The sequence below is a fragment of the Erpetoichthys calabaricus genome, chromosome 2, assembly GCF_900747795.2.
Source record: "Erpetoichthys calabaricus chromosome 2, fErpCal1.3, whole genome shotgun sequence".
Taxonomy (NCBI): domain Eukaryota; kingdom Metazoa; phylum Chordata; class Cladistia; order Polypteriformes; family Polypteridae; genus Erpetoichthys; species Erpetoichthys calabaricus.
This window is the reverse complement of record NC_041395.2, coordinates 58,932,955-58,942,776: the sequence shown is the minus strand read 5'-3', so window position 1 is coordinate 58,942,776 and position 9,822 is coordinate 58,932,955.

Below are 9,822 nucleotides of genomic sequence, written 5' to 3'. Positions count from 1 at the left end.
GAAATGTCACACTATAAATATGAAAAGGCTCAGGCAGTTGTTAGAAAAACTGTAAAAAAAAAATGCAAAAAATGTATTGGAGAACACAGTGTGATAAGATCAGGAGGGATATTAAAATAGGGGACGTATAGAATAGGATTAAAGCAATGGAAGGAGTTAAACAGGATATAAGACATTCAATTCTGATTAGTGAGGGCAAGTAGTATGTTACCGATGATGAGAAGGCTGAAATATTAGATAAATCTTTTGTTAAAGTTCATGGCATGGAGAATTTAAGTAATGAGGTGAAATAATGTAGGAAATTTAACTTTGAAGTGTGATCCTGAAATATTAGAAACTATCTATTTTAGTGATAGTATTACAGATATTGAATTTTCTTTGTATGAATTTAAAGATGCAGTAATAAGTATAAGTCGTACTTCTCTGGGGGAAAATAAGATTTGCTATCACATGCTCAAAAACATGAGTAAGAAATCTCTTGAAGTAATATCATTTAGAGATTAGGTAAACTGCCTTCTACCCAGAACACAGCAGTAGTAATACCGGTTTTTAAACCAGGTAAAACACTGTCATACCCGGGTAGTTACAGTATAGACTCATTAACGGCACATAATGAGTAAGATAATGGAGTGAAGGGTTAATCATCGTTTAACTTGTATCTCGGGGGAGGTAATAATGGCAAATTACCAAAGTGGTTTTAGAAAGGGTAGAATGATAATGGACTCAGTATTGAAACTAGAAAATGAAATTAGAAAAGCTCAGGCAAATAAAGAATTTGTAATAGCAGTTTTTTTGACATAGGAAAAGCATATGATATGTTGTTGATGGAAGGACTTTTATTAAAGTTGTGTAATTCTGGAACTGGTAGAATCTATAATTTTATGGGGTTTTTATTAGGTAGAAGTATACAGGTAAATCATTGTATGCTGATGATGGAGCTTTTTGGATTAAGAGTAGGAATTTTTGTATATATTGCTAGCAAAATGTGATTAGAAATAAAGTTGAGGCGTTGAGAGTCTGTTGTGGTGCTGTTAGATCCTCGCCTAACTGCAATACATGACGAGATGTGTTAAATACCATTAAACCTTTGCAGATAACAATTACTTTTAATGTACTGGGTACATATTTAAGGGCATAAGAATGATCACTCTGTAATTAGTGTATTAAGAAGAGATTGTTGGGAGCACCATAAAATAAAAAGTACTGTTAGTTTTGGGAAGGTGGGTTCAGCACAGGCTGAAATCATGGAGTTAATGAATTTTCAGATTGGTCCCACAGTAACACCAACATAACTTTCTCCAATGACATTAGTAGACTTTAGCATAAATGATCTGTTAAAAGCAAATAGTCAAGCTATGTCTGAAAAGATGATAGTAAATACATATTACTCAGAACTATTATGTGATGTTAAGATTGTTTACATAAGCATTCAAAGATAATATAGCATCAGCTTTTTGTGTCCCAGAATTACAAGTATATATTAAAAAATGACTGTCTGATTATTTGTCAGTATTTACAACTGAAAAGATAGCCATTATTTTTGGTCTATGATGGATAGAAGAACTATGTCCAAACAGGGTGCTTATCTGTTCTGATTCCTTTGCTGTCTTACAGATCATTAAAATGCGTAATTCTTCAGCAAGGCCTAACTTGTTACTGGAAGTGAATCAAGCAGTGTACCAGTTGCAGACTATGGGTCTGTGTGTTACTTTTTTATGGGTCCCAGCACATAAAAAGAGTCAAAGGAAATGAGGTAGTTGATGATTTGGCAAAAAAAGACACTAAACATCCTTTAATTGATTTAAAGGTGACATTTAGTAAATTGGAAATCATGTCTGATGATGTTGAAAATCAATGAGATGTGGCAAAAAATGTAGGACGCTGATGGTAAGGGAAGACATTTATAGAATACAAAGCAGAGTTGGATCCATGAGAGAAGGGGAAAAAAATTATATTAACACACCTTAGAATTGGGCACACTAGATGAAATGGTACATTATTCAAGATGGGACAGCATCAGTCTGGAGCATGCAGAGCGTGTAATCAATTAGAGATAGTACAGCATATTTTATTAGAGTGTGTGACATATAAACTAAGAGTTCAATATTTTAAATCCCTGGGAATGGATAATTTGATATCAGAACATGAAGATGAGTTTAAATTGATTCATATTATGGTATTTTAAAACTATAGGGTTATTAGAAAGCATTTAATTAGAAAATATAGGTACAGTATTTCTAGTCATTTGTTTTCCCCTTTCTGCATCATACACCAATCCAGTTGGTGGCGGTAATGCACCTTAAGTTGAAAAGTTTAAAAGAGTTCATCTTTTGAAAGGGTTGGGAGTCCAGCTAACCTTTAGGCCCACGTTAACCGAGATGGTAGTGTGGTGAGTGAGTGGTCAAGGCCCTTGCATATTGATAGGAGACTTAAACTGTGTTTTATTTCTTCTTTAGTGTAAATAATCTCTTGATTTCCCTTTTCTCCGTATAATTTAAGAAGGGAGAAGAATGAAGGACATTTGATTTTTTTTTGTATATAGTTTTTTTCGTCACTCCTGCAGTACAAAGTCAAGCAAAATGACACCTTTTATTGGCTAACGAAAAAGATTACAATATGCAAACTTTAGAGGAAACTCAGGCCCCTTCTTCAGGCAAGTTTGCATATTGTAATCTTTTTAGTTAGCCAATAAAAGGTGTCATTTTGCTTGACGTTTCACTACATTCATAATGGCTGACATGGTACAACACCCTAGTAATTCTTTAATCCTTAAATATTGTTTTTGAGAAGGAGGAAATGGATACTTTTATTTTTGTGTAAATAGTGTTTAGAACAAGAGTTATGTTTCTTTTCCTTTCCGGAGGTTTTGGTTGGACTGGGAGGAAGGGAAAAGACTTCATTTTTGTTGTTTGTTATTTCTGCTGTGTGTGTTTTTATTAATGACATCTTATTACTTTGGTTTGGGAACTTCATTTTTGCACCTTTTTATTGGAAGCCCAAAATGCTTTTTTTTTTTTTTTTTTTTTTTTTATAACTTTTATAAATTCTTGTCTGTGTCTTTCTGCTCTCTCAGTCAATACGTTTGGTGCATGAGCTACAAAAGCCAGAAGTGTGGGTCTTGCATCTTATTGACAAATCCTTTAAGTGTCTGTCTTTGCTTGTATTCACAGTGATGTAATCAGCAGGATTTATTCTGAAGAAATTAAACAACAATCTTAACATCTAAACTCAAGTTGAGTCCTTTTGGCTGCTGGGTGAATAGATCTCGCAGTTACAAGGTGAGGTTGTGAGCCAGCACAGTTCACCAAAGCATCAGCCTGCAGTTTTGCAGAAATGGCACCAGAGTAAGAATATGGATTCTAGACTACCTAGCTACTATTGCTACTTCAGCACCGATATGGGGATACAGAAGTATACCTCTTAGCATTCAAGGGATCTGCAAATAACCAGTACTGGCACCAATAAAATAGGCCCATACTGTCACACCTTTCCAAACAGGTAAAGCCTTAAATGCCAGTTGAAATTTAAACAAGCCGGTACCAGCAAATTATATTTTAAAAAATGAGATTCTGGCCCTGTATAGAGTAACCCCAGTTATGACTGCCAAGAAGTACCCGTTTGATTCAAGTATGCCTACTAGAGACCAAAGTTTTGACCTATGGGGATAATGGTAAAATGGATCCAGCCTAGGGAAAATTAAAATGACTTTGTTGTTGAAGTTATAACTACTGATTATTTAATACAGGCCCAATCCGAGTCTCAAAGATCTGAGTTAAGGTGACCATCCGTCTCCGTTTTCCGGGGACAGTCCCCTTTTTCGGACAACTGTCCCCACTCAGAAACATGTCCCTGTTTTGTCCCCGTTTTAAGATTTCGTCCCCGGTTTCAGCTGGTTCACTTTTTTGAATGTATCTCATCACCACGATAATTTGAACTCGGCGCGCGTGCGCAGTGTTTTGACGAAGGTTATGCTTTACCGCACAGGTACAGTAGAAAAACCATGTGATAAGCTTTTGCTTTGTACTCTGTAGTGTTTAGAGTCCCTACTCATGATCTGTAGAGTCTAGATACCCCCCCCCCCCCCCACCCCATGTCCCCGGATTGGCCCAAAAAATTCTGGTCACCTTATCTGAGTGAAATGATAAAAACAATTCAAAGTGCTAGAAGCAGATGAACTGGAGGAATATATATATATATATATATATATATATATATATATATAAAAATTATTTTCGCATTTGAAATGGAAATTATGTATGACCACTAGGGAACAGGAAAAACATTCTTACTATACCTGATTCTTGCAGAGAGAGTGAATGGTGACATAGCTCTGGCTGTAGCGTCATGGGGAATCGCTTCTACATTATTAGATGGAGGCCGTACAGCACATTCGGCATTGCAATTACCATTAAACCTCGCTCACGACGAAAGTCCAATTTGCAACATACGCAAGGGCTCTGGAAAGGCAAAAGTGCTGCAACATTCAAAGATAATAGTTTGGGATGAGTGCACCATGGCACATAAAAGAGCTTATGAAGCCTTGAACCGAACAATGCAAGATCTCAGAGATCCTACCAAAATAATGGGAGATACTGTTGTTTTACTTGCTGGAGATTTTTGTCAAACATTACCAGTTATTCCACAAGGGACACCAGCAGATGAACTCAACGCATGTTTAAAATCCATGCTTCTCCCACGGTCAGTTATATGTCGCGTGTTCTCGGGTAGGTACACCAAAAAATGTATACATTTATGCATGTAATGGGCAAACAAATAATGTAGTATACCCAAAAGCACTGCAGTAGTACTCAATGTATCTTTACTTCTTAATTGTTAATGTTTTACTGTTTAATAATTTATACGCTTCTTATATGTTGTTCAAATTCTTTTATCAAAATACCAGTAACGGTGCACTGCACGATATATACTTGACTTGAGCATTCATAGTATTCATCCTCTTTCTGTGTACGTTTAGCATTCATTTGCTCGGAGGTTGATGTGCTTGCTGCTTCCTGAGCAGCTCTTCTTTACTCCACCCTAGCAGCCCACTGCATCAGTATTGGCAGTCCAGTCCAATTTATCATCCAGCTGCACTCCCAGGTATTTATAGGTCTGTACCCTCTGCACACAGTCACCTCTGATGATCACGGGGTCCATAAGGGGCCTGATTCTCCTAAAATCCACCACCAGCTCCTTGGTTTTGCTGGTGTTCAGTTGTAGGTTGTTTGAGTCGCACCATTTAACAAAGTCCTTGATTAGGTTCCTATACTCCTCCTCCTGCCCACTCCTGATGCAGCCCACAATAGCAGTGTCGTCAGCGAACTTTTGCACGTGGCAGAACTCTGAGTTGTATTGGAAGTCTGATGTATATAGGCTGAACAGGACCGGAGAAAGCACAGTCCCCTGCAGCGGTCCTGTGCTCCTGACCACAATGTCAGACTTGCAGTTCCCGAGACGCACATACTGAGGTCTGTCTATAAGATAGTCCACGATCCATGCCACCAGGTATGAATCTACTCCTATCTCTGTCAGCTTGTCCCTAAGGAGCAGAGGTTGGATGGTGTTGAAGGCGCTAGAGAAGTCCAGAAACATAATTCTTACTGCACCACGCCTCTGTCCAAGTGGGAGAGGGATCGGTGTAGCATATACTGTAGATGATGGCATCCTCCGCTCCCACCTTCTCCTGGTATGCGAACTGCAGAGAGACGAGGGCGTGGCGGACCTGTGGCCTCAGGGGGTGAAGCAGCAGCTGCTCCATGGTCTTCATCGCATGTGACGTCAGAGCGACAGGCTGGAAGTCATTCAGCTCACTAGGACGTGATACCTTTGGGACTAGGGTGATACAAGATGTTTTCCAAAGCCTCTGGACTCTCCCCTGTTCCAGGCTCAGGTTGAAGATATGCTGTAGAGGACTCCCCAGCTCCAACGCACAGGCCTTCAGCAGTCGTGGCGATACTCCATCTGGATCCACTGCTTTGCTGGCACGAAGTCTCCTCAGCTCTCTTCTTACCTGGGCTGCTGTTATTGTGGGTGGGGGAAAACTCTCTCCTATGCTGGTATCAGCAGAAGGATGGGTGGAGGGTGCAGTACTCTGAGGTGAGAGTGGGTTAGGGAGGTCACACCTGTTAAAATAATATGGGCTGTGGAGTTTCACACTCCTTGTCACATAAGCTACATGGCTAAACGCACTTCTAAAGGTGCGGTCACACAGTGCAATACTGGTCCCACATTTGAGCCTGCATTAAAAGTGGTTCTCTTCGAGGTGCAGACAAGCTCAGAACATGTCATGAGTTATGAACCTCTATGGTATATATCGTTCCAGTATAAAAAAGTTACCATTAATGTTTAAAGAGTGCCATGAAGAAACAACACTTTAAAACATACCAGGAATGCTATTGCAGCTATTAATGGAGCTAGTGGTTGTCTAACACAATGGCTGCATTTTTGTGAAAATGTGCCAATTTCTGTTAGTTCCTTGCTGTACTATCTTGAGATATGTAAGCTGGTGCACGCTCACGTACTTTCCATAAAATATATTTTATTTTTTGTTGATAATACTACGCACTACACTATAACTGGCATCATTCCTCACCAGAGAATTACCCTTTCAGACGCAGTGGAGACTTCACAAGGTAAAGATTAAAATCATTAAAAATTAACTGAGTTAAGGACTGCACGAAACGCATTTGTTACCTGAAACATTCTTTGTTATTTGTGATATCTGGCATTTTGTGGTAATTGTCTATAAACCAAATAGAGGATTTTAAGGAAGCAGTTGTAACAGATAGAGGCACTGTTGATCCCTTGAACCCTCAGATCAGATATCAGACACCAGATAAAAGTCCAATATGACTTTATTTTATAATAATAATGTGCACCAAGCACTCTACACTCCACTATACTCATATAAATATAATCAATAATTAATCCTCCACTCCCAGACGCGTTGCTACCCTTCCACCCAGCTCAGCTCAACGTCTGGGATTTCCCACAATCCTTTTATAGTCCTTGACCCGGAAGTGGTTCTGTCCCTCAGTCCATGTGACTTTCTATCACTTCCGGGTCATGTAAAAACTTCTCCTTTTCTGCAGCCCGGAAGTATATCATTTCTTCCGTTCCCGTGACTTGGAAATACTTCTGGGCTATACGGAAAGCATAAATCCCTGGGCCTCCCTGCGGCGACTCCTGGCGGCCCCCATGGTATCCAGCAGGGCTGTGAAGAAAAACTCCAAGGTCCATGATTCCCTGCTGGCATTCGGGGCACCTCCATGCTGCAAGGAGGGCTCCATCTGGCGGCTTGGAGGTGTTGGCCGGAATATATGGCCGGCAATCCCTCACATATCCCTCCCCTCAGCGAAGCACAATGGGGCGGAGCGTCCAGCCCCGTGGGGGACGTCTACCTCCAGGATGATCCGTAAGACGGGCCTTGGCTACGTTGTCTAGCTTCCCCGGAGAACCTAGGGGGAACGTTGTAACGGGTATCCCTCTGATCCCCTGTCCTCTGAGGACAACTTCGCCATACATGGCCCGGCCAACGACAGTTATAGCAAATTCGCCATCCTCCCAGATGTCTTCCTCCGCGAGACTGGAAACACCTCGGGAACTCTGTCTCCACCCTTTTCCCCGCCGAGGGAGGTTCTATGGCCGCCTCTGTGCTCTCAGGTCTCTTTACTAATTTGTCAGAAGACCCGCATTTTATTTTTGGGATCTCCTGCTTACTCTGGGTCTTTCCCACAGTCTGAGTCTCTCTATTAATAAAAGAGAGCTCCTTTACTGTTTGCACCCCTCTTGATTTATTTATAATACGGGTCGGGGTCTTCAAGATCGAATCGCTCCGAGAGGCAGCATTATCCAGCTGCTTCGGCTCGATCAGTCCTTCTCCCGACCACTCAGTCAACGTTCCGCACTCTCTTGTAGGGCACGCAGTGATTTGGCACCCGCTACTCCCAAAAAAACCTTGTAGGGAAAAAATGGAAGAAACCTTGGGAAAGGCAGTTCAAAGAGAGACCCCTTTCCAGGTAGGTTGGGTGTGCAGTGGGTGTCAAAAGAAGGGGGTCAATACAATACAATGTAGTACACAGAACAGAACAATTTCTCAATATAGTAAGAAATAAAAAATATAAATTTTAGAAGTACAGAGCAGAATTTAACAATAGATAATATATCCCATAATAAGATTTGGATTTGTGTAGAGTCCTGGAGACCTCATCCTTCAAGCTGCTTCCCCCATTTGGCCATTCCACGGCTGAAACAGTGCTGGGCCAGCCATCCGATGAAAGGACCCCTCTTTTCCACGATTCCTGTGATCCTCCATCTGGGATGACTTTTCCTTAGGCAGGCAAAACAACTTGGCAGGTGGGCCATGGCACCAAGTGCCACATTTGAGTACCGAGAAGAAAAACAGAATAAGTGAGGGTTAGTATCCAATTATAACTGTCATGTTACTTATGTTTAAGTGCTAATGACTAACAACAGAGATGCAGTATGTACAGTTAATCAGCAGCTCTAGTCAGGATATGCTAAACTGAAGTAGTGAGTCTTCAGCCGGGATTTAAAAGCTGAGACCGAAGGGGCATCTCTTATAGTAGCAGGCAGACCATTCCACAGTTTAGGGGCCCTGTAACTAAAAGCTCGACCTCCCACTGTTATTTTATTAATCCTTGGAATCCTTGATCCTCATGGTCATATTATCGGCTGTAGTCCTTTAGGTGTTCCCAGCCTGCTCCGGGATATTCCACGTGACTATTCTCGTCGAATAGGATCCCCAGTTTTCGACTCCTAGATGGGCTAGATTCCTCGTCATTGCGGCCATCTTGCCTAGGTGAGAAGTATATCTCCGACTTGTCGTCAGAAACGAGAAGACAGGCCTCTGAAAAGTAATTAAAATAAGGTCCCGCCGAATCAGACGTTTTTGTGGCACATACCTCCAGACTCCGATTGCGTCCTCTTATTTTATAGAGGTTGTCCTGTACGTCCAAAGCCCGACAGCCATCCCGCTGCCATAATGCCCGGGTCCTCTCGGCATCAATCATTGCTCTGTCTTCTTCACTTCCCGTCAGGTATGTCCATAACCGCTCGGCGTCATCTAGGATCTGTTCCTTTGGGCGATCACCAGTCTTCTTCCCAGACTTCTTCCCCATCATGTACCGATGTTTATGGAGGCCTTCTATTAGGCAGAGCAGCCTACTGAGTATGGTGGTTTTCTTGAGCGTCCTGACGCTGTCTTCTTGGGGTTCTCTGTCCACAGAAATTTTTAAAATTTAGGTCCTCTGCCAAACCGACTGCCAGAGAATCCTGCAGAGACTACGCCACTGTAACAGATAGAGGCACTGTCGACCCCTTGAACCCTCAGATCAGACGTCAGACACCAGATAAAAGTCCAATATGACTTTATTTTATAATAATAATGTGCACCAAGCACTCTACACTCCACTATACTTATATAATACAATCAATAATTAATCCTCCACTCCCAGACACGTTGCCACCCAGCTCAGCTCAACATCCGGGATTTCCCACAATCCTTTTATAGTCCTTGACCCGGAAGTGGTTCTGTCCTTCAGTCCATGTGACTTTCTATCACTTCCGGGTCATGTAAAAACTTCTCCTTTTCTGCAGCCTGGAAGTATATCATTTCTTCCGTTCCCGTGACTTGGAAATACTTCCGGGCTATACGGAAAGCATAAATCCCTGGGCCTCCCTGCAGCGACTCCTGGCGGCCCCCATGGTATCCAGCAGGGCTGTGAAGAAAAACTCCAAGGTCCATGATTCCCTGCTGGCATTCGGGGCACCTCCCTGCTGCAAGGAGGGCTCCATCTGGCA